The sequence below is a fragment of the Rattus norvegicus genome, chromosome 17, assembly GCF_021556685.1.
Source record: "Rattus norvegicus strain SHRSP/BbbUtx chromosome 17, alternate assembly SHRSP_T2T, whole genome shotgun sequence".
NCBI classification, from domain to species: domain Eukaryota; kingdom Metazoa; phylum Chordata; class Mammalia; order Rodentia; family Muridae; genus Rattus; species Rattus norvegicus.
This window is the reverse complement of record NC_141550.1, coordinates 58,677,853-58,703,705: the sequence shown is the minus strand read 5'-3', so window position 1 is coordinate 58,703,705 and position 25,853 is coordinate 58,677,853. Positions and strand designations below refer to the sequence as shown.

General features: G+C 42.4%; 1 long non-coding RNA gene and 1 other non-coding gene across 2 annotated transcripts in view; both read left to right on the top strand.

Moving 5' to 3' along the window:
- Positions 1–24,910, top strand: part of LOC108348574 (uncharacterized) — a 62,994-nt gene extending 38,084 nt beyond the window's left edge. The window contains exon 2 of the long non-coding RNA XR_015641725.1: positions 19,749–24,910. This is a non-coding gene — a long non-coding RNA (uncharacterized LOC108348574). The remainder of the gene's footprint in view (positions 1–19,748) is intronic.
- LOC120097983 (small nucleolar RNA SNORA48) lies at positions 3,720–3,857 on the top strand. The gene has a single exon (XR_015642063.1). It is a non-coding gene; the product is annotated as a small nucleolar RNA SNORA48 (small nucleolar RNA).
- Positions 24,911–25,853: the final 943 nt, after the last annotated feature.

Sequence of the window (25,853 nt, the reverse complement as noted above, 5' to 3'; positions counted from 1 at the left end):
TATTATAAGGAATAAACATTTATAAATTTATACTAGATATAGTTCATGGTGTCATATCTAAAATATTATGTATTGTTGATAGTCAACATTTTTGCTTTGAATTATGAACTTTCAGATTGACCAGTAACAAATCCAAGTACATTTTTTGTGGCAAAATAAAATCCAAGCCGTAGATCTTTAAAATTGGTTCTGCTTATAAAAAATGGAAAGAGGAAACGGGAGTGCTGGGGTTGGGGGGGAGCACTAGTAACTTCAGGGACAGAGTGGAACACCATGAAGAAGGACCGGATTAAGTAGAATTGCCTTAGAGTCTTCTTCTTCTTCCCAAGAGACTTGTTGTTATCTCACTTTTTCACACTGTAAAATGTCAAATTAAACTGCAAAGTTAATTCTCATGACTGAGGATGGGATTCTAAAGGTATTAATTAAGAATTACGGGGCATTTAATTTTATTCCTTGCAGATAAAACTTTTTAATAATTAAATAATTATTTTTACTTCTGCTTATTTATATAATTATAGAATGTTACGATTCAACATGAGGCCTTTAAACTCTGTCTTTGGAGCCTTGGGAGGCTATTTTAATATGAGATTTGTACTTATTGGAATATTCAAGTTGGTGATTTATAACACTAGGGTTCCTTTGAATAATTTTTCTCTTCAAAGACTAAACACTTCACAGGATGAGAACCGATCTTCTGGAAAATCTCTCTGGGGATGATGTGGGGCTCACCCTAGGAAAACGTGAAATATCCACTGCTTTCTCTTTCAGTGACTTACCTTAGCAGGACAATAACTACTAGCATTGTCAAAAACAGATGAATTTATTTTTCTAGGAACTGAGTGGATTTTCTACAAGAAAGTTTAAGGGAAAGAAGAATAAAACCATCTTTTTCTGGTAATACAGTGATATGAAAGTAAGATTTTTTTAAAGCATTGTCTGTTTGAAAATTGAAAGGTCATGTAAAATACCTATCTTCATATACCTCAGACACTGAAATATTCATAGGCAAAGTTGGAATCATTCTCATCCTGACAAATAAGACATGAGGACATTATAAACTTTAACTGCAAAAATAAGAACTGGTAAAATTTAATACAATTTGAAAGTCTGCGCTTTTTTTTTCTGAACTTGCTGTGTTTAGGGATTTCCTTTGGACCACTCAGCTAGTCTATCAGTAAACAAGTTACTCTAACTCAGAAGTAGTATTTAAATTACACACACACACACACACACACACACACACACACACACAGAGAGAGAGAGAGACAGAGACAGAGACAGACAGAGACAGAGACAGAGACAGAGACAGACAGAGACAGAGACAGAGACAGACAGAGACAGAGACAGACAGAGACAGCAATGGAAGTCAAGGTGCTTGAAATGGCACCAAAATTCAGTGGTTTTTAAATTCAATCATGCATTATTGTCAAGATAAAGTTTTAACTTTTTATATAAATAGAGAAAATATTTGCACTGAAGCACACTTGGCCTCCCTGTCACCCTGATGGCAGATTGTTATCGCCAATTGTGTAATGCAAGCACCCAGAGAGCCTAGGATTCTGTCTGTGAGGATTCGCAGGCTACCAGGGTAGCAGCTGTTTTATGTTTAAGAGGACAGGGGTTAGTTAGCACCATTTTGTAAGAAATAAATGAGCCTTCAGTGCACTGCAATTTCTGGTAACCTCTGAACATGACGAGCAATCTTCAGCAAGAAATCAAGATAAGAACACCTGCAATGACTTATTTTCACAACAGAAAAGTTGTGGCTGTGGGATGCAGGCAGTGGCTGACATTTCTCCAGCACTCCGGTTTTGTCTTCTTCCACCCCCTTTTCTATCAGTACTCTTCCTGAAGCTCAGTAATCCTTACAAACTGTGAGAAAGTGATCAAAACAGCAAAGCTGGATCGGCCCGAATATCACAACCCAAAGTGTCAAGTTCCACTTTAACCCTGGGAACTGCTGGAAGTAATTTTCCAATATTTTCTTGACAGAATTTTTTCCTTTGATCTATGCTTTTAATTCCAGTGAAAAGTGCACCATTTTAAAAAACAGCCAAACAAAAATCAAAATAACAAAAAGTTGAGGTGTTGTTTTTGTTTGAAGAAAGCTGTGTAGCAAGCAGCACAGCCCTGAAACCACAGGATGAGGGGCTGACACATGGGTGCAGGTAGTGCTTCTGTCCCTTCACAGGCATCTCAGAACTGGTAAAAGGAGCGTTGAACAAACCCCTTCAATAAGCCAACTGTGTAGGATCTAAAGCTCATAACTTCCTGGTATCTGCTTATCATGGATGAGTAGTCTTATCTATGACTTGGGTTCTTGCTGTGTATCCCAAGCTGGCCTCAAACTTGTGTGCATTCTATCTTAGCTCCTCAGGTGTTGGGATTATGAGGGCAGACCACCGCATTTGGTTCAAGGAATTAACTTCTGCAAGTTGTCTTTGCAGTTCTGGGAAATAGATTGGTATGCCCATTACCCACAGACTATAATACACGTACATACATATATACATGCAGATCCCCCTCCCCGTCTCCTTGTCTCCTCTCCCCTCTCCTCTTCTTTTACAATCAGCAGCCAGCCTGTGATCTCCCCGTAACACCTGCACACAGATGAACTAGAGAACTAAATGTCTGTGCAAAAACATGTGACTCTCAGAGCTTCAGCTAGACACCACAGCACAGTGTCAAATACATTTAGAATAAAGAGTGACTTCGTTAGTGGAATATTTACTCTCACTCAAAATTAGTGTTGGAGATTTTAGCCACTTAAAAAAGGCCATAAATCAATAACAACATAAATCCTGGAAAACAATACACAGTTCACACTTTTTGCAGAAGATAAAGAACCCCCACCCCCAAAATATATTAGAACACTTACTTTTGTTCTGTTGTTTTTATTTGTTTGTTTCGTTTAGTTTGTTTTGTTTTGTTTTTAATTAAGGGAATTGGGGAAGGTGTCAAAATGTAAGCTAAAAATATAAATGACAGTGGATTTTTTTAAATTCATGATTGCAACTTTGATGTATAACTAAAATTCTCTAGTTTTACAGTGGCTCACCAGAGCAAACACTCATTCTTATTAACAGGGCGTGAGAACTGATGCTCCACAGGTCTCCCACTCTTCTGTAGGTTTTGTTAGGTGTGCTAAACATTTAAGAGCCTAATCCTTTCCTGCCTGAAATGTACTCAGGTTAGCAATTTTGATGGACGAGGTTATCTTCACCTCTGGGCCAAAGAACAGGCTTGCTTGCAATTTGCTGTGAAATATAGGTATCCCAAGCCCACCGTACTGCTGCTGTCCACAGTTTGTCCAGGTTACATATGGGCCCAGTCAGATCGTCACTGTGGAGATGGAGAGCCAGGGAACCAGCTCAAACATGCTGACAATGACATCTGGCTATGGCTTTTGCTGACTATAGAGGTTTGTCTCCAACCAATGTGTAGTACCTAATCCAGCAACTTACATGGTAGCTTGAATGTAAGCTAAGCTATGAAGGTTTTCATGGTTCTTCATGTTGGGAGCCAGGGCTCAGCCCCAGTCTGCTTTGCAGCTCCTGTTATTCTAGAAACTAGGCTGAGGGAGGGATCCTCACCTGAACACTTTGATGTCAGAGACTCGGTGTAACCAACAACTGAATCCGAAATTTCTGCTTTGTGTTATTTTGTGTCCTCTCAGTCATGTGACCAGCCTAAATGGAGAAAGGAAGCTCACCCCCAACCCCACCAATGGGCAAAGGGACATCTTGGTGGAATGTTCTTATATCAGTCATGGGCAGAGCAGATGGCAGTCCCTTGTTCATCCTGGCTTGATACTTGGCATGTGGCCAAAGCTGTTTTATGCCAAGGACACATAAAAATCCAAGTCAAATCAAATCCAGGCATCACAGCTGGGGAGGAGGAAGACAGACCGACAGTTCTCTAACTGCCGACTGCTATGTCACCCACAGACCCACCAGCCATGTGGCCAGCCTGGGAAGGAGCTGCCACAGTGTGAGAGAGTGTGGTGGTCATATGGGAGAGAAAGAGAAGCAGGGCAGCTTGAGCCTTAGGAAGAGAGATGGAACTGGAGACTCGAGGATGGAGAGGAGGAGCCTGCTGTGAGTGGCCAAACCCACCCTTGGGGTTGTGGTGAGGTCCCAGCCCGAGCTGCCACTGAAGGCCATATCTGGGTCCGTAGTTACATAGCAGCAGGGGTAACTCATATTACCACGATAGAATATGGGGTGTCCCTGATCAGGACAGCTGTTGGGGACCATGTGGATGTTCAGGGGCTGTGTAGAGCTGGCCCTTCCCTCACTAGCTGCAGCCCTGGGGAGCTGGTCACATCTCTTACCCATGGCAGCACTTGGGAGAGTAGACCCTGCCACTCACCTCTACAGCACAGCAGAGCTGACCCTGGTTGTAGAGACTTAGGTGAGCCAGGCTGGGAGAGCTGGCCCTGTCACTCATTTGCCCATCTGCTGTGAGGTGGCGTGGGTGCAGGAGTGATGCCTTACCCACTACACTCTTGCCAACTGTGGCAGTTGGGAGATGAGGTAGAAACTTAAGGGTTCTTTGGAAAGTTGGTTGGATGGTGTTTTGCTGGGGTAAACACATAAAGGAACATTCAACTGAAACAGACAAGAGAAAGGCTAAAGCAAGCATGTGAAAGGACACATCATGGATTCTTCGCTAAGGATTCTTCTACCACAACACACGTGTATTGGTCCACCTTACATCGTGTAGAGAGAAATGCACCAAAAAACATCTGGTGGTGCGCTCCAGTTTCTTACCACTTCCATGGACTCAGGCTGATTGGCAGAGCGATGTCAACTGAGACAGATGCATGTGTTGAGGCAAGACATGTGGAGGATATGTGATATTTGGAGAGAGTATAAAAAGGACTCAACTGACGGTGAGAGAGACAGGGCTTGGCTTGCTTATAGAGCTAGCTGTGCAATGCTTGTGGGTCTTGAGTCTTTGCTAATCTTCACTTCTCTGAGAGAAGCAGAGCTGAGAACTTTTCTTGGTGTCCCTCTTGGCCCTTCTTTCTAATTTGTGCCAAGGCTGAAGCCTGGGTGTCTCTGTTAGTGTCACCACTGCTGATGCTATCCTAACTCTACTGAATGGGACTACTGGTGTATCCATAAAGTGTGAGTGGATCGAGCTGCCGTGGCTAACGTGTAAACAGCACAGATGAGAGTTAGTCCAAAAAAAAAAAAAAAAAAAAAAAAAAAACCTTTCTAAACAGGCCCAGTTCCCCTGTATCCTTTCTTTCCTACTACCTCTGGTGGGTAGTGGGCTAAAAAGAGATTAAACCATTTAAGAACTATCATGAAAAATAGGCATTTAAAAAAATTAAAGTTACAGGGAGAGTTGGCCTTGGAGTCACTGCAGTACTTGGAGATTTGGGCCCCTTACCTCAGTTGGGCAGCACAGTAGGGCTTGCCCTGAAGGAAGGGCAGGGGTGAATCAGCCACGAGAGTAAGAGTGTGGGAGAGCTGGCCCTGCCAGGAGGTGACATGGCTTCAAGGGTGATACCTGTTTCCCTTTCTCCCTCAACACCTGTGGTAGTTGGGAGAGCTGACCCCAAGGGCATGAGAGTGGCCCCTCATTGGCTGTGCACTCAGGAAAGCAGACCCTGTACCTCACCTGGGCAACACAGTAGAGATGACCTTCATGGCAAAGGCACTGGTGAGCCAGTCCTAGGCTACACAAACAGGAGAGTTGGCCTAGACCCTCACAGGCTGCAGCACTTGGGAAAGTGGGCTCCATGCTTTGACTGGGCAGCACAGTGGATCTGGCTCTGGAGGCATGGGTGCAGGTGAGTCAGCCCCGAGGGCATGCGAGCAGGAGGGTGGGCCCTGCCTCCTGCAGCTGGCAGCATTGCCTGAGCTAAACAGTGCTGGAGAGCTCGCCCAGGTAGTGTGGAGGACCCGCTCAGCTACCGGCCGTGCCCAGATCCAGGGCTCTGAGTCGGCTGCCCTAAGATCTGCATCATCTGCAAATAGACTCATGAAAGAGCTAATCCTGCTGAGCCGAGCTCCAGGATCCTCATGGCACAAAGTAACAATAGAATAACTGGGAGGAGTCCTGATGAGGATCCAACATTGATGGTGTCACATTGCAATGGACACTCGCAAATGAAGATGTATGGACAGAGGGATGTACTGTGGGACTCTGTGACATACACCTTCTATGAAGAGATGTTTTACTACACGTGTCTGTGTGTGTGTGTGTGTGTGTGTGTGTGTGTGTGTGTGTGTGTGTGGTGTCTTACACTATTTGGACGGGCTAGACATGAAGGAACAAGATGAGTAGGACTGGGACGCATGATGCGAAACTCACAAAGAATAAAAACTTTTTTTTAAAAAAACCTGCAAAATGTTATACCTAGTGTGTGATTTGACCTCCAATGTTTCTTGTGTTAGAAACTTGGTTCCCAGGGAGATGAGATGGCCAATAAGAGGGAAGACCTTGTCAGAGGCCTATAGATCACTAGGACTCGGCACTGGCAAGGAGGAAGGGAGTTTTGTGTGGTCATTTGGTAGTTCTTGGGTTGTAAAAGCCCAAGTCTGACCCCACCAACCTGCCCTGGCTTGCTGCGTAAGATGTGACATCCCCCCTGACCATTGCTGTTCACCATTATGTGACAGCAAGGAGAACTGGCCATTACCAGCATCAGGCCCTTGCAGCTCCAAAACCAAGAGCTACAAAAACGTCTTTTCTTCATACATAGGCTGTCTCAAGGATTTTGTTACAATAATAAAAACCTGATAGTACAGATCACATTGAATAAGCATAGATTTTAATATTGCCAAGAAAAATAGATAAATAAGAACCAGTAATAATCTACCATAGCCACATTTACTACTTAAATATAAATGGAGACAAAATTCCTCTCCACAATAGCAAAAACAAGTGCAAAACTATCAAAAAATGGGTACACCTAAAATTATGTAATATCCTTATAAAAAACTCTTTTTTGAAGCACACAATACCTAAGTATATTAAAACTTTATGCCATATTGATGGACAAAAGTACAGTATTATAGAGCTTCTTCCTCAGTTGGGTATGGGTACACTTGCCTATAGTTCCATTTTTTAGTAGGCTGACAGAGAAGGATTGCAAGTTTGAGGGCAGCCTGAGCTACATGGAAAGTTTGAGGTAATCTTAGGCTACACAGTGAAACCCTGTCTCAATGAGAAAATATTTTGACCAATTTTAATATGTTCTAATAAAAGTTGAATCATAATCTATGTGTTATTTCACATGAACATGAATTATACATCTGAATATGGATTCGGAAATGAAGCAAAAATTGCCTGAAAATATACAACACTATTTTACAAAATTCTTTGTGTGTATGCTAATATAAATGTATCTGTGCATTGGCACATGAAGAATAACTTGATTTATATCCAAAGAGGTAATTTTGTTGGACATGCAGACTGGAGGAGTCATTCTTTTGTCTTTATGCATGCTGCTGTTTGACAGTGGAGTTCAGGCCAACAGTGACCTAACAGAGTCATAAAAGTATTTCAAATCTTGTGTAAGTGTTTAGTTAAAAGCTGGCATGTTTTAAACCTGTACATATAAGCTGAGCAGATATCCTGCTTACTGCGCTCTACAAAGTGAGAAACTAAGGAATCATGGACCAACTGACATAATCAGCGTTGTTTCATTCCTCCTCAAAACCAGCATGGCAGGCTTTTATATAGTTACTGTTGTGGTTTGAGAAGAAATGTCCCTCAAAGACTTGGTGCCCAGCCTGTAGTACTGTTGAGAGGCAAAGGGTAGTAGATAGAACCTTTAAGAGATAGAGTCCAATTAGAAGAAGTCAGATCCTGGTGGGCAGGTTCTGGAAAGAGCTACTGAACTCTAGCCATCCCTTCTCTGTTAGCCTCACCAATGCTGTAAGATCCACCGCTTCCCCTGCCACACTCTCCCACCACAGTGTAGTGCACACCAGCTCAAAGGCAATGGAGACAAGTGATCATAGACAGAAAAAGTGAGCCCAAACCATCCCCCTCTCCTTATGAGCTATCTCAGTGATGGAACCCTGACACAGCAGCTGGAAGATGGTAGCGGAAACCCAAGTCTCTTTATATCTACGTGTGAAGATGAAGTCTGGGTATATAGCAAACAACACAGGCTCACCTTCCTCAGAGCAGGCTGTCTTAGTAATAAATGAATCCAGCTCACACATTATTTTTAAGTAGTTAGACATTACAATCCTCATCAATATGAAGTAATTCTCTGAAAAAGCATACAAAATAATATTGAAACTATTTAATAAGAAACTTTAGGGTTGGAGAGATAGCTCGTTCAGTGGTTGGTTTAGATCCCTGACTACACTTCCATAGGAACCGGATTCGATTCCCAGCACATACTTGGCAACTCACATTATCTCTAACTCCAGTTCTAGGGAATCCAGCACTCCTTTCTGGCCTCCATAGGCACCAGGCATGCATGTGATGCACAGATATACATGCAGGCAAAATACTCATACACATAAAATTATAGTAAAAAACAATGTAAAGGAGAAACTTTAATGGATGAAAAGGTTTGTATAGAGCCTTTGTGTTTATTCATTTTGGTGGTTTAGGGATTGAACACGCTAGGCGAGTACACTACCCTGAGCTGTACTCTTTAACCCATGGTTTTGTAATCACTGGAGAACAAATCTTTACAACCCCAGGGAACTTCTGAGGAAACCGTACCCTCTGCTTGCTGCCAAAGATTTATCTGAGGGGCAACTAAGAAGCGAATCCAGACCTGTTTCCTCTTGGATCCTATGGTCAGCCATGAGATGTCTCATTTGATGTTATCACACTAAGTTTTTCCAGAGATCAAAGTGTTCTACTTTAGAACTACTGCTTTCATGCAGTGTGACTGCCCCTAAGACCTTATTGCTGTCCCTGTGTCTGTGCATGACTTGTGGTTAAAGGTGAAGTGAAAGAAACAGCTGTTTTCTCAAGCCTTCAAGGCTACGACCAAAACTAATATCTTTGAAGCCCTTTCAAAATTCTTCTGAACAAATGAGGGAAAATCAATAAGAATGTGCATTTAATCGTGTTCCAGCAACATGAAATTCACAGCAAGGAATTTGGCAGGACAAACAAGATCAGTTATTTTCTGCTAAGTATCCAAAACCTTGTCCACCTCTCTGTGAGAACTACTCACAGCCTCCTGAAGGTGCTTCGTGGGAAGTCCAGTAGAAGCCTTGCCATACCCCAAGAGGATATGTGCTCTGGTAAATAGTATTTGGGGATTTCTACCTCACCTGAGGTCATTTAATTCCCAAATAAAAGACGTAAAACCATTATATTTATACACCATAAAGCACTGGAGCTGGGCAGCTATCAACCCTCTGTGCTATTTTGTCTACTTCTCTGTCAATAACCCCGAGATACCACTTGTCATGTTCCCCCTGGGCCACTGCTACTCCAACAGACCAGACCTCGTTGTCATGCATTCATGATCCACCTACTCCTGCTGTGGATCTCCCTCCCTCCCTCCCTCTCCCTCTCCCTCTCGTGGTCCTTGACTGAGCCCCCAAGCCTGGGATCCTTCACTCTGCTGACTCTCTTCTGCCCAGCCCAGGCTGTAGGCATCTTTATTAATTAATCAGGGATAACTGGGAGGCAATGTTTATACGATTGTCGTGTCTTGGGATACAGTGTTTTAGCATTTGAGCACATAGCAGTACCAGACCAACACACTGTAGATGTGAGTGTAAACAACAAAAATCTTTTATTCTACCTGAATAGTAGAATCTGTTCATGATCACATCAAAAGAAGGGATGTTAGGGGCTGTGTTTATAGCTCAGTGGTAGGACACTTACCTAGCACACATGAGGCCCTTGGTTCAATCCCAGTACCAGGAAGAAAAATAAACTAACAAAACCAAACAGGCAAAAGGAAAGAATATTTGACTAAAGAATCTGGAGACTTCAATTTCAGAATACCAAGGAAACCAGAAATTATCTCAGATTTTCAAGATAAATGTTTTCCATCAGTGCCTGCTATGCTTGGCTGATAATAGTTGGAATCTTAAAAGATGAATAGTATACTATGTATATTTCAGGTGGTTGTAGCTAAAATCTAGCTACAAGGAAGATATACTAGTACTAAACTGTATCCTTCTCTTTCTGACTTAGTTTCTGAAACTGTTTTCAGGGGGAAAATGTAAAAATATCATAGTCTGCTTACAAAATAGATTTCAGTAGTAGATTCACTGTTGCAGACAATTCTGTTAGGGAGTTTGAAAAGAGATTTTTTTGCTCATATTTTATACTTGTGGAACAGTTGCCAGGAAGAGATTTGGGGGAATCAGATTTGATTAAGTTGCAACTTCCACAAAACAACTCTGAAACGTTTTGGGTGAAATAGTTCTTATTTCATCAAAGGTAAATGAGTAAGTCTTGTCCAATCTTTCCTGATGCTTACTGGCTCCATTTGCAAACTGTTCCTCTTACTTTTATATTTCTGGATAAGAAAGAAAAGACGCAATATGGAATGGATACTCTAGAAAAGCAAGCAAATGCCCTATCTTGTATTATTACTCCACAGTCTCTGCTTGCCTCTGATTCCCAAAGAAAGACACGTCACAGGCTGAGCATGTACATAATAACACCTTACAAAATGTTCAGATGATGAGTGACACTTGGGATTTTTATTGCTCTGACAGATATTGATGCTTTAAAAGAGAAAAGACTTATTTGGTTCATGGTTTTGAAGGCCACTTGGTTCCTTGATGTTGGGCCATGATGAGGCAGAATGTTGTGGTGGGGTGTGTATGGTGGTACAAAGTAGCGTATCTCATGGGGGACTGGAAGAAGAAAGACAGACAGAAAGGAATCAGAGCAAGATACATGGTCCCAGGGACCAATGAATCAAAATCCCCTAAAAATCCATTCAGGGGGAGGGAGAGCTATACCTTTAGAGGGACAGACATGCCTGGGAAGCCAGAGGAGACTACTCGCTGCCCACATTTCTGACTCTAGAGGAAAATGCCTAGCGCCATCTGGGCCCCCTGTGCACAAAGTCCTGAGAGAAGGCGGGGCAGACAAGGCTGCCCACTCTCTTCCTACTTATTCAATATAGTTCTCAAAGTCCTAGCCAGAGCAATCAGACAACAAAAGGAGATCAAAGGGATACAGATTGGAAAGGAAGAAGTCAAAATATCACCATTTGCAGATGATATGATAGTATATTTAAGTGATCCCAAAAGTTCCACCAGAGAACTACTAAACCTGATAAACACCTTCAGCAAAGTGGCTGGGTATAAAATTATCTCAAATAAATCAGTAGCCTTCCTCTACACAAAAGAGAAACAAGCCGAGAAAGAAATTAGGGAAACGACACCCTTCATAATAGTCCCAAATAATATAAAATACCTCAGTGTGACTTTAACCAAGCAAGTGAAAGATCTGTACAATAACGTCAAGCCTCTGAAGAAAGAAATTGAAGAAGACCTCAGAAGACGGAAAGATCTCCCAAGCTCATGGATTGGCAGGATTAATATAGTAAAAATGGCCATTTTATCAAAAGCGATCTACAGATTCAATGCAATCCCCATCAAAATACCAATCCAATTTTTCAGAGAGTTAGAACAATTTGAAATTCATCTGGAATAAAAAAACCCAGGATAGTTAAAACTATCCTCAACAATAAAAGGACTTCAGGGGGAAATCACTATCCCTGAACTCAAGCAGTATTACAGAGCAATAGTGATAAAAACAAAACAAAACAAAACAAAAAAAACTGTATGGTATTGGTACAGAGACAGGCAGATAGACCAGTGGAATAGAACTGAAGACCCAGAAATGAACCCACACACCTATGGTCACTTGATTTTTGACAAAGGAGCCAAAACCATCAAATGGAAAAAAGATAGCATTTTCAGCAAATGGTGCTTGTTCAACTGGAGGTCAGCATGTAGAAAAATGCAGATTGATCCATTCTTATCATCCTGTACAAAGCTTAAGTCCAAGTGGATCAAGGACCTCCACATCAAACCAGATACACTCAAACTAATAGAAGAAAAAGTGGGGAAGAATCTCAAACACATGGGCACTGGAGAAAACTTCCTGAACAAAACACCAATGACTTATGCTCTAAGTTCAAGAATCGACAAATGGGATCTCATAAAACTGCAAAGCTTCTGTAAGGCAAAGGACACTGTTGTTAGGACAAAATGGCAACCAACAGATTGGGAAAAGATCTTTACCAATCCAACTGATAGAGGGCTCATATCCAAAATATACAAAGAACTCAAGAAGTTAGACCACAGGGAGACAAATACCCCTATTAAAAATGGGGTTCAGAGCTAAACAAAGAATTCACAGCTGAGGAATGCCGAATGGCTAAGAAGCACCTAAAGAAATGTTCAACATCTTTAGTCATAAGGGAAATGCAAATCAAAACAACCCTGAGATTTCACCTCACACCAGTGAGAATGGCTAAGATCAAAAACTCATGTGACAACAAATGCTGGCGAGATTGTGGAGAAAGAGGAACACTCCTCCATTGTTGGTGGGATTGCAGACTGGTAAAACCATTCTGGAAATCAGTCTGGAGGTTCCTCAGAAAATTGGACATTGAACTACCTGAGGATCCAGCTGTACCTCTCTTGGGCATATACCCAAAAGATGCCCCAACATCTAACAAAGACACGTGCTCCACTATGTTCATAGAAGCTTTATTTATAGTAGCCAGAAGCTGGAAAGAACCCAGATGCCCTTCGACAGAGGAATGGATACAGAAAATGTGGTCCATCTACACAATGGAATATAATTCAGCTATCAAAAACAATGACTTTATGAAATTCATATGCAAATGGGTGGAACTGGAAAATACCATCCTGAGTGAGGGAACCCAATCACAGAAAAACACACATGGTATGCACTCATTCATAAGTGGCTATGAGCCCAAATGCTTGAATTACCCTAGATGCACAGAACACTTGAAACTCAAGAAGGATGACCAAAATGCGAATGCTTCATTCCTTCTTTAAAAGGGGAACAAGAATACCCTTGGTAGGGAATAGGGAGGCAAAGTTTAGAACAGAGGCTGAAGGAACGCTCATTTAGAGCCTGCCTCACATGTGGCCCTACATATACAGCCACCAAACTAGATAAGATGGATGAAGCAAAGAAGTGCAGGCCTACAGGAACTGGATGTAGATCTCTCCTGAAAGACACAGCCAGAATACAGTAAATACATAGGTGAATGCCAGTAGCAAACCACGGAACTGAGAATGGACCCCCATTGAAAGATTCAGAGAAAGGACTGGAAGAGCTTGAGACCCTATATGAACAGCAATGCCAAGCAACCAGAGCTTCCAGGGACTAAGCCACTACCCAAAGACTATACATGGACTGACCCTGAGCTCCAACCTCATAGGTAGCAATTAATAGCCTAGTAAGAGCACCAGTAGAAGGGGAAGCCCTTGGTCCTGCCAAGATTGAACCCCCAGTGAACGGGATTGTTGGGGGGAGGGCGGTAATGGGGGTAGGATTGGGAGGGGAACACCCATATAGAAGGGGAGGAGGAGAGGTTAGGGGAATGTTGGCCTGGAAACAGGGAAAGGGAATAACAATCAAAATATAAATAAGAAATACCCAATTTAATAAAGATGGAGGGAAAAAAATCCATTCAGCTTGAACTCGCCAATTGACTAAACAACTGGTGGAATCAGTGCCCTTACAGTCATTTCTCAGTGACTTAATCCAGCAGCTGGAGACCAAACTTTTAATGTATGGGCCTTGTGGAACAGAGGCCCTTTATATATAACCATAACACATATCTCAGGGTAATAGTTGGGCCTTACTTCTAAAATACAATTGTTTGTATTAACTTCAGGTGTGATATTTAACTAGCATTGAAGGAATCAAGGTTTTAAAGGATGGAGGCTCTTAGAATGCTGCTTCTCTTACTTTTAATTACTATTTAGCAAGCATATTTTCCTGTGCCAGCACTGACCTGATTGCTATCCATGAATAAGCTGTGTGACAATGCTCCCATGCCTCTCAGATACCACTTTCTTGCCGAAAATATTGTCCTTAACTTATTAGATGAGCTAATTTCCCCCCTATCGTTCCTATCTCAAACCAAGTAAACCATATCTTCCAGAAAACCTACTTATAATGGGATAGCCTCTCTAGGAACCCATGGCTCCTTACTCAACCTTAACCCAGCATTTCTCACAAACCATGCTGGCCGTGACCACTCTATAAAGAAAACCACTCAGAGCATCCCTGGCAGTCTCTCAGCATTTGTCAGGCATCTGACTTTTATATATGAACACATGCATGTCATAGAAAAGTCAATTTTACCTTGGTAGCGGTGACTGTACAGCCAAGAAGAGCAGGGGTGACACTGGAACAATACTAGGCTGAAGAGGCTGTTCTCTGGAGAGGAGTGGATTGAAGAAGGCATGGAGGAGGAGAGTCCCAGACAAGGGAAGAGATACCTAGGAAAGAAGAGCACCAAGAAACAAAGAGGTAAAGATGTCTGGGGTTAATGGCAACAGAGCGTCAGGGGCTTCAACAAATTACAGTCTTCCTCTGCATCTACAGCATTTTTAATGGTCCCCATACTAACTAGAGCCCAATGAGACCTCACTGTAGTTTTAATTTCTATTTTTCTAATGGTCAATGCTATTGAGATTTTTTTCTTGTATTTTCAGGTCTTTATATTTCTTCTTTTAATAAGTGTCTACTCAAGTCCTTTATATGTCTTTAAATTGGGTTGCCTATTTTTTTGTTTTTTCACTTTAAAGTGTTTTTATGTTCTTTTTATATTCCATGGAGGTGTCCCATTGAATCCTTTGTATTCTAGATATTAACTCGGTCAAATGAATAGTTGACAAATCTCTTGAAGGAACACAGTATACAGTCAAAGAAAATGAAATCAGAACACCAAAGAGACAGCCTAAATCCTTGTTTGTTATCGTACTATTCACAGTAGCTGGGATATGGAATTGCCTTAGGTGATCTTAAGAGACGAATGCGTAAAAAACTGTTGCCTGTAAGCACAGTATTGCACTATTTGGCCATAAAGAAATTGAACTCTCTGGAGCCAGACATGGCTCAGTGGTTAAGAGCACTTGCCGCTCTCCCAGAGGACTCAAGAGTTCCCAGCACCCACATGGCAGCTCACAACAATGTGTGACTCAAGCTTCTGGGATCCAATGCCTTCTTTCATTCTCCAAGGAAATTCACTGCATTTATATGTATGCACACTCACACACACTCACAAGCTCACACAGTCTTTTTTATAAGATGGTCTGCAAATAAAAAGAAATAGAAGTCCTGTCATTTTCAGCAAAATGGTTGGAACTGGAGGACATTGTTTTTAGTAGACTAAGCCAGACCAAGACCAAAAACAAAATGATAGCATTCTCTTTCATATGTCAAAACGACCTATGTAAACAAATATAGAAGGTTGACTTAAAAGGTGATTAGGAATAAAGTAACAGATGTAGTATGAGGATAGAGGAAATAAAAGTGGATGGATTTGCTATTTGCATCATGTATGCATGTGTGCAATACAACATTGAATCTATTAATATGTCTGGTTAATATGCAATAAAAAGTGCAATGAAGAATAATTTAGAGGTTTGATGCTAAATATTTCAGTTTTAGATATTGGCAAGTAATTAAAAGCCTTAACAGAGGTTAGATATATACACTATACTTTTTTATCTCTCTAAACTTTCAAAGTCAAGATCTCTGACAAACAAGCTATGATTATAGGTTGTGGGGAAAATCCATGGTGACATCTGTTGTGCCAATCCTGAATGTTCTTCTTCAGAACATCAGTGCTGCCATATTTGATTTGTGAGGAACCTTGAAGAGTCTCACACTCCCAAGTGGAACAAAAAGATCTAGAAAAACTACTCCAAACCATTGGCTTTTGCTTATTTATTATTTAGAAGTTTCTCAGTCTATGTCTGTATTAAACCCCTCCTGTCTCCATTTCTCAAGCCACCCTGGATAGTTACCTTTTAAAAAAAAGCATCGGAAAAAAAAAAGAAAGAAAACTAAATAAATAAGGTTGGGGATTTAGCTCAGCGGTAGAGCGCTTGCCTAGCAGGCGCAAGGCCCTGGGTTCGATCCCCAGCTCCGGAAAAAACAAAAAGCATCGAAGATGGGTATAAGGGAGGAATAAGCAAAGACACAACAAGGACCTTCAAGTGCTTGGTGGGTGAGAAAGAGAAGAAGGAAGCGAGATAAAGAGAGCAAGCAAACTTTGCCAGGAAGCAGGGGATTGTGGCCAACAGGTCGTTTGTCCGTGTTATTCTTAGTCTGTTTATTCAGGACATTTGTTTTTATTAATAAGAGGACATGAAGAGTAAGTTTAATGCCTGTTATTTTTGCCTTCGTGTGTGTGTGTGTGTGTGTGTGTGTGTGTGTGTGTGTGTGTGTGTGTGTGAAGAGTTAACATTCCTTGACAAATAATCCAGATTGGAGAAAGAGACCCACATCTGCTTTATGTTAGCCTTTCTGCACAGGAAAACAGTCCCGACTCTGCCCAGTTTTCAAACTTGGAATTGTCTTGCACGGAACTAAAAACCCTCACACACATTGAGATCAATCTTGTGGTGTTGAAACTTCTGGAAACCTGGCAGATTGGAAACCCAATGGAAATGAGAGAGCTGTGTGACTCGGAGACAAGCACAAGGACATACTTGGCTGGTGTAGGGATTCATGGTACTCAGAGAAGTGCTGCAGTGGCTTGAGGTCACACTAACGATGGCTTCTGGGGCTGCTTGTGTTGTATGTTCCCATCGCTGCTGGAAGCTGTGCAGTTGGACTGACCCCTAAAGAAAACCTGGGAATGCATAGCAACATGGAACCCTCTGGCCCGGTACTTTCTGGAATCTAATTTGAAAATTATAAAACAAGAGAAAAGACAAGTCTTTCGTTCAATATATTCTCTTAGGCTGGACTTCTGTAAAGCAACCAGAGTTCGGGGGTATTTTATTGTGATGTGGAGGGCTGGTGCTTATACAAAAAATTCCCCCAAGGAATTGGGGATATAGCATGAAAAGAGCTGGATATGTTTTCAGCTTCAACCATGAAATAGTCTAGTCTAGTCTCACCACAGTGACCTCTGCTACAGCCTTGTCCCAGCTTGAAGCAAGTGACTTCTTGCCTGGTGCTGCTCACTGGCTAAACGTCACCACCAATTTGAGGGCACACTTTCACCGGCTTCTCCAAACAAGACAGAAAAGGGTTCGTTGTACATCCGATGGAGGCCCTGTCCCAGGAAGGGGACCTGGGTGTTGGCCTTTTATCCAGGAGTTTAATTAAAACTCATAAGGAATCCAATTCAACTTATGCCTGAGTGAAGCGTCTATCTAGGGCAGACTTCCTACCCTGAAGGGTTACATTTGGTCCGTTTTCCTTCCATAACCAGATGTCTCTTTTTTCTGAAAACAGTTCTTCCAGAAGAAGCTACTGACTTGTTTCTCCAATAAGCTCCACCCTTACCCTCCTCATTGTGGCCAGGGTGAAGAGCTGAGGAAATTGTCAAACACAAAACAGGAGCTGCTGTCAGGGTAGAACTCAGAATCTGCCTTTACTAGTTCAGAAGTTGGGGAAATGCATCTGTTTTCCTGAATTGCTCTGCCCTGGTGTATCACAATTACAGAATGGGTGAGTCAGCAGCAGGCCCTTTCTCCTTCCGGCACATTTGTCCTGATCTGGTTGAGGATTGGGAGCCATGACTTAATTTAAACAGTGTGCTCCTCGGTTCAAGTCTTTGACTGGCACAGGTGCTGGTGAGTCAGGCTGTTCTCTTGCATTTGATCTTAGCTTTCCTTTCCATTTTTAATTGTTTGATCTTCCCTGGGGAATGTTAAAAGAGAAGTTGGGAGAAATCTCAAAGCTGTCAAAAATTGCCAGTCTTCTGCCATGTTCATTCCATTAGAACTTTAAAATAGAAATCAAAGAAAAGTGCTTACACATTTGAGGACTTTGAGAAGTCCCCTAGACTTGGGTCTTCAGTAAAAAGGGTTCTGGTGTAAATTAGATGATCCTCTTTCTAAATGCAATTCAGAAATAAATGATAAATATTCAACTGTAAAACAAATAGAAGTTACTGAGGTTTTTCTAATAGAATCTTCAAATATATTCCAGAGTCAAAGGGTGTAATAGGATTTTGGAGCCTAGACAAAAATAGATATAGAATTTGGGAGGGGCTCACCAGGTCAAATGCCCATTTTTAGTTTGAGCTGCTTTGCCATTTAACATTCACAATTTGGGACAAAGTTGTTAGTCCCTCTGAGGCCCAGATCCTTACTATAAAATGGAGATGTTCCTTCCTCTGTAAGAGAACATGGTATCGAGAGAGCAAAATGGCTGTCCACGAACTGAGTCACATGTTTGGCCTTCAGTCCCCCCTCCACTACAAACCAACAGTGCAACCTTCAGCCGATTAGCATCCTGGTACCTCAGTTTCCTTTGCTGAAAACTGAATGAAGGACGGGGAGATGGCTTAATGGGTAAAATACTTGCCAAACAAGTGTGAAAACCAGAGTTCAGATCCCTAGGACACATGTAAGCACAGGTCAACTGTTGGGGCTGCCTGCGATCTCAGTGCTGGAGAGGCAGAGCTAGACTGTCCCGGAAGGACCAGGCTGGATACCTAGACTAGCCAGAGAGGCAAGCTTTGAGTTCAAGTGAGAGACCCTGCCTCACTTAACAGAATGGAGAGGATCAGGGAAGACACCCAAGGTCTGCCACTGGCCTACATGTGCACACACATGCACCCACACACATATGGGCACACAAACACACAGGCATACTACAAACACAGCCATGCACTAAGAAGAGTTATTAAAAAAATTGAGCTGGCAAGATGGCTCAGTGTGTTAAGTGCTTATGGCAGAAGCCCAGTGCCTCCCCTGGTAAAGGAGAACAGCCCGAAGCATTGTCCTCTGACCTCCACTCGTGTGGCCACACACAGTGGTAGTTAATAACGGTACTTCTTTAAAATGAACACAGCAAGATTACCAATCTTCCTGGAGAAGATTTGAGAGCTAAGGAGCGAATACTGCTGAAACACTCGGACAATTATTTGGCACATAGCATTTTTACAACATTAGCTAATCAGTTTTTACTCTTATTTGTCATATATATCATAAAATATATTCAGAATTTATCTGTGAAATGAGTGTGTGGAGAGAGAACACAGTGTATAATAGCTGCTGTAACAAGGATTTGTTCAATCTGTATTAAATAATAATATTCTAAAATTTCAAAATAATGTCCTTATTTCATAATAATCTTCTACACAAATGCCAACTGGGGTATTTTTTATGTTGTTGTTTTATTTTGTTTCTTATATGTCACCATTTGAGCAGAATAAAGTCTAAGGTAAGGTAGATTTTATGTGTGAATTCTCAGAACAAGTGAGCATCTAAGTCAGTTTTTAAAAGTCATGGTTTAATATTCTATCATCGATTCCTAATCAAGGAATATAACTTTTTCTTTCTTGGCGTGATGTGTCACGCTGAGAAGCAGTCACAGGGGCACAGAAAGAGCTAGGGGCTGAACAGACAGGCCATAAGAACAAAACGGCAGAGTATCAACATCACTATCATTTATGTCTGTTGAAAGCCTGTATGTTTAATGCAAGGGATCGGGAGGGAGTTAACCTTCAGAGGTAGACCCTGAAGAAGCTAGGTTATTGGGTGGTATCCTAAAGTGGATTATGAGAACCTGATTGTTTATTCTCTTTCTGGCTACAGGGTCTACCACATCTCCCACCACTGTGATAATCTCTCTGCTTTGCCACAGGCCCGGTGGGGCTGGCTGACCACTTGATGGACTGAAATAGCCAAGACTGGGAACCAAAACAGCCTGATGTCTTCATAAGCTGAGAGCCTCAGGCATAAGTTACAGTGATGAAAAGCCCAGTAACAAAAATGTGTAGCTGAGCATCTGAAGTCTATATGGGGTCATCAATTTTTCCTATAAAAGATGTACTCATGGTTCAATGCTGCCCGTGGTGAAAGGTTATCAGAGCCCTGATCTCCAAACAAATGAGTGCCTAGGTTTCCTTTGCAGCATTAAGACTAAACAATAAGAGACAATGTAGGTGCAGTACAATATATCTTCAAATCTTAATGATTATTCAACTATCTCTGCTTAAAGACTTCTTTAAAAAAAAGAAAGCCAAGTGTTTCAATGCTCTGTAAATGAGCAAAAATAAGGCTGGAGCAGGCCGTTCACAAGTATAAAGCTTATGCAACGAGAGCCGTGCAAAAAACAAGCTTGGTTCCTGGAAGAATAACCCCAAGAGCCCTGTTTAGCTGTTGAGCTGGCCAAGTGCTCTGGACAGCAGAGCTGGTGGGAGGACTTGGGCAGTGATGAAGGTAGGGTACGGTGGTGCCGGTAAGAGCTCTGGCCACTATGTGAAAGCCACCAAGGCTAGCCTCTGCTTCCCTAAGATGCTTACCCTGCAGACAGAAGAGTTTTCTTTTGTAAAACATGCTGTTCACAGTGGCAAAGACGGTCTTCAGATTGTCTTCCCTAGTTACTGACAGTCAAATTCTGATCCTGTGACCTAGAAAAAAGTCAAATTTATGATATTACTAATCATATTCTCATCAATCATCTATGTATGACTTGATTTACATTTTAGTTTATCTGAAGGGATCAAAGTGGGTTGAAATCCTTTGCTTTTGACTGCATGGGGTGAGTTAAGATTTGAATTAAACTTAGTTCTTTAGGGAACTAAGAAGTGAACAAGGAGACCAGGCTGATGGAAACAAAGCAATAGGATGAGTTATCAGGGTAGAGCCTAAAGTGTCCATATGTGGGAAGCACTGGTTTTTAGTATATATGGATTAGCCCACTTAATCCTGAAAATGATCATTACATAAGCACCGAAACTGCCGCTGGCAGGGGTCATATGAGGAGGTCACAGATCCTAATGCTTTCAAATGCTGCCTCTGAGGCTGCCCTGGCTCCTGGAAGATACAAGTTTACATCTAGGCCCAAGGTGAGCCCTTGCATCAGATAAACAGCCTCCTCAAGCACAGGCAGGGATATGAACTCAGAGGTGCTGGCTGTGACGGCATTCGAAGCCAAAGTAGGAGGAAGGAAAGCAATCTGAGCAGCATGGAGCTTCCTGAGGATGTTCTGTCTTGGGTCATTGTCAGCCATTTCTCTCCTGCCCCAGCCCCCAGCCCTCATATCCTTCCCTAGCAGCCCTTGTCCCTGGAAGGGAGAGCAAGCCACCTTCTGCTTGTTTAAAACAAAAGGCTGACTCTGGAAGGGACAGTCTATTTCTGCTGGAAGCTTTCTTGTAGTACTTGGAGGTCTATCATTAATATCTTTCCAGTTTCCTTCTCTCCTGAGGAGGATGGATGAAATAAAACCAATATCAAAATAAAATAGGAGGAAGAAGGTCTTTGGGGGTAAGGAAGAGAACCCCAGGATAAGCCCTGGCATTTGAGAAGGTGGACCTGGGAGGGGCTTCCCAGAATTCAGGACATCCAGAAAGCACCAGCCACAATTATGTGGCCAAATGCCTGATGGAACAAAATAGCCCAGGAGACTTAATAGCCCCTGGTCTCCATTTGCTCGCTCTACAGTCAGCCTGCTTCCAGCTGTTTCCATCTTCAAAAGGATTAAAGGATTGTGGCTTGCTTCAGGAGTTGGTGAGTGGGAGGGTATTTATGGCCGATCCCAAGGCTTAGGAGCCAGAGAACTAAGGAAACCTTGATCCCACAAAACAGGTGGAGACACTGAAAATCAAAGCAACAGGGCAAACCCAAGAATTTTTGAAAGAAGAATGAACTGATGTAAAGAAAAGAAGCCCTCCCCCAGTTGAGGATCCGGGGAGGCCATCTGGAGCCTGAACCTTTCGATCCTGCCACACCCCAAGAAAATTTCAGTACCCATCTACTACAGACAAAGAGTGATTTGCACTATCTAAGAGGTGTGGCTCCCCACCTCTAGGGGAGTCTTTGCCTAAGGACAAGTAGGTTTGGATTCCTGTTTTAGAACTAGAAGACATTTGTCAGAAGAAATAACGATTGTGCATGCATTCATTCTATATGGAGAAGCATCTAGGGTACCAACCTTAGTGCCAAGTGATGAAATGTTAAAGCCATGGCAAAGACAGGGATCTTTCTGTCTTGTGTGTGTGTGTTTGGGGGGGAGGGGGGACTGTTTATTCTTGAGCTGTGAGGGATGGTGACAACGGGGATCCATAGCTGGAGCTCAAAGTCCATTTCACTAAGTTTGAAGATGGGGTAGGCAAAGTCCAGCTGAGAGACAGGCATTTGAATAATGGGGTCTTGTATTGGGGTGTGTTTAGGATAGTTACTGCCATGTTATCACGATTGCCTCTGGTACAAACGAGCAGCTTAGAGTTCTCAGTTCCTCCCAGACCCACTAACTCAGGACTTCTGAAAATGTGGCCCAGGAATCTATATTTTGGCAAGCACCACAGAGTATTTCTTTTCTTCTCCATATTAATTGTGGAGACCAACCACAGGTTTAGATTTTATTATTTATTGTCTAAGAATTCGTGTGCTCAGGTGATAAATGAAAACAATGATCCCATGTATTCAGCAATCATAGAGTCTGGAGGAGGGCTGGCATTTATAGCAGAGTAAACATTAATACAAATACAAGGTTCCTATCACACATAGCTACATAATAACTGGGACATAAACGTGGGCCAACTCATCTAAAACACTGCATTCACATATTTCAAACAAATGTAGACGCTGACGTTTCTGTAGCCACGGACAGAGAGACGGGTACCAAGAAGTTATTGTAAGGGCACAGCTAAAGAACACCAGCTCCTCCCAGCTCTAGGATTGGGGGCCAGCAGTGCTGTTTCCTCCAGCTGAACTGCTGGAGAAAAAAGACATCACGGCCATCATGGCTAGTGTCTTCCTTTCCCTAATAGCAGGTGGAGCCAGCTCTGGTCTTAGCTTTCCTATTTAAAGCCCTGGCCTCCTGATTTCCTTCCAGAGTTCCAGAATGCTTGTCATGGAATTTACCAGGTCCTTACTTCCCTCTTTCAATGACCTGCCTAGAGTGGGAGATACAAAAGGGTCAGCCATAATTAGCAGCATAGATGTTCAAAGAGACTCTATGCTAGGCACGAACAGCCAGTGGTGGTCAGTGCTTTGCTCTAAGAATAAAGATGGCTTACCTACAGTCATGGGAGCTATGCTGGGCATCTGCACTGTGAATATTTCCTTGCTCAGACATGCTTTTCTTCTAGTACATCAGCTGCCTGTGGGGGAAAAAAGTGATCCAGTGACGTAGGTAAAACACTCACATGGTACCACTAGACCTGGCAACAGCTTTTTAGCAACCCCTCCCCCATCATCATGCATCACCTTGTAGGAACCACTCCATTTTATTGCTCTTTGAACAATAGTCACTTAGGGTCAGTTAGCAGGATCTTTTTGTCTTTTTCTCTGTTTTTTTATGTATTTATTTTTATTATTTTAAGTATGTGTGCTCACATGCATGCATGTTTGAGTATAGGTGCCCTTGGAGACCAGACACATTAGATACCCTGGAGCTGGAGTTACAACAGTCATGAGATGCTGGACATGAGTGCTAGAAACCAAACTTGGGTCCTGTGCAAGAGCAGAACGTGCCCTTAACTCCAGCCTCTCACCATGTCTTGCTTTGTGTTTTGAAGAACACTAGGATCTCCTTGTGCAATCTAGGTGGCTTTGAACTTACAGTCCTGCTTGAATTCCAGGCGTGCACCCCACACCTGGCTCGCTTAGGTGGGGAGGTTTTAAGCAGCTGTGAGAACCACATGGCCTCTCTTGTTCTAGTGATTTTCCAGGGTCACCGATTGTCAGACACCACCTTTCTTATTCTCCGTATTTTATAGCTAAATTCTTACCCATATGCCTAAAGGGCTCAAATTAAATCCCAATATTGCTTGCAGAAACAATGAAAGGCTTAGGTAATGTAACTGTACAAACAAGGTAACATTGCTGGGGACAGGCAGCTGGACTCAGGCCAGTCTAGTCTGTGTCCACTAGCTCAGATAATTGGCAGGGGCTGGAATCATTATAGGGGGACCACACTTGGTCTGCTCCCTTAGAACTGTATTCCCAGACAAGTTCAAGTGTATGGCAAACCCAATGGACAACCAAACTTTTACACTTAAATAAAGAAGTTCCCCTATGAGAGTCCATGGGGAGAAATAACCAAGGTCTGGTTACCTCTCTGCCCAACTGCCAGGCAGCACAAGGAACCACAAGAGCTCTTTGCAGAGGCTGCATCTTCTTGGAGTTACCTTCACTTCAGCATGGCTGATTGCACATGAAGATGACTGGTTGTCAGCTGACACTTGACACTGACATGAGAGCTCCTCTTCATCCTGAAAACTTCCAAGACAGAAAGTGAGTTTACTCAGCTCCTACAGATATAGCCTCAATTGCTCTGTAGAGGAAAGATACGCCTCTGAAGAGTCCATGGTTTTTAAGCCAAGTATGAGCAATTTGGCAAGTTTATCAGAGCAGCCTTCTAGATCGTTCTTCTGAAAGTTCTTCCTGGAATGGCAAGTGATTGATTCTAATGGCCTTATCTAAGAAGTCCAGTGGTCCCACTCCACTCCTCAGTGTTTCTCATTTTGGAGCAGGCAGGTGAGCCTGTCAGGAGCACACACTGTGGTTTGCAAGAAGACTGTGACATTTTTTAGTGGAAACTCAGTCATCAGTTCCCTCCTCAGTGAGCAAGAAAGGAGAAAGGTGTTAGTGGCGGACAACCAAATGTAATAGCCTCGGCTGTATGTGAAACTCGGCTGTATGTCTTGGAATTTTTGAATCTGAAGTTGTCTATGCCAAGATACACTTGGGTAACAGAACCTGAGAAAACAAAGTTTTAAATAAAGCATTCTGGCATCTTTTTCTAATGACACATACAGTTCTGTAATATACGAAGCTATGTCTTTCCTTCCAACTTGACAGTGCAGCACCATATATGTCTGGCTCTAACCCAGGGGAAAAGTATGACTTGGCCTCCTCCAGATCCTCTGTGGCAGCTGATCCAAGGGGCCTAGGAAGACGTAGACAATTAATATATCACACTCTTCCACTACGAGGTTAACATTCTATTGGTTTTGAAATGTGAGCATATGATTTGGGCTGAATATGGGCAATGCCATTGTCTAGCCACTTTGGAACCAGGTAAAGTATAGTTAAATTGTCTTTCGTGCTTTGAGATATTGTTTTCCTGTGGGCTGATCTCACTGAGAGTTAACTCCATTTCAGCTAGAAGAGCCAAACCCAATATTAATATGATTCTTCTATGGTTTAGATATTCAAATTAAATATCTGGATTTATTTTTGTGAGAAACAAGCTGAATGTTTATTTCAATCATAGCAACAATCATATCTTTGGCTTGTGCTAAGGACTGTTGGTCTCCAGGGCTCAGCTAGAAATTCACAATGTGGGAATTACAGAGTTTTCATAAAAGCAATTGGAATGACAGTGTTTTCATGAGCTCCCAGGGTGAACGTCTATTAACAAAAGATGCTTTGCTTCCCTCACACCTGCTCAGTGCTCCACAGGGGCCCGAGCAATACACGTTCCAATAGAGCGGCGCCAACAAAATCAAATAAAAATGAGGTTCCCAGGATGAGAATGGAGACTCGCAGTATTACTGCAGTCAGTGCACTGGTGGAGGAGTGGAGCCTTTAGAGCTGGCCTTTAAAGCAGAAAATTTCAAAACATAGATTTGCAGCTATAAATCATATAATTTTGATTGTTGAACCTATTATACAATGCGCATCTGTGTGCATGTGTGCAGGGTGGGAGGCTTGTGAATCTGGGTGTATGTGTGTATGTATGGAGGGTGG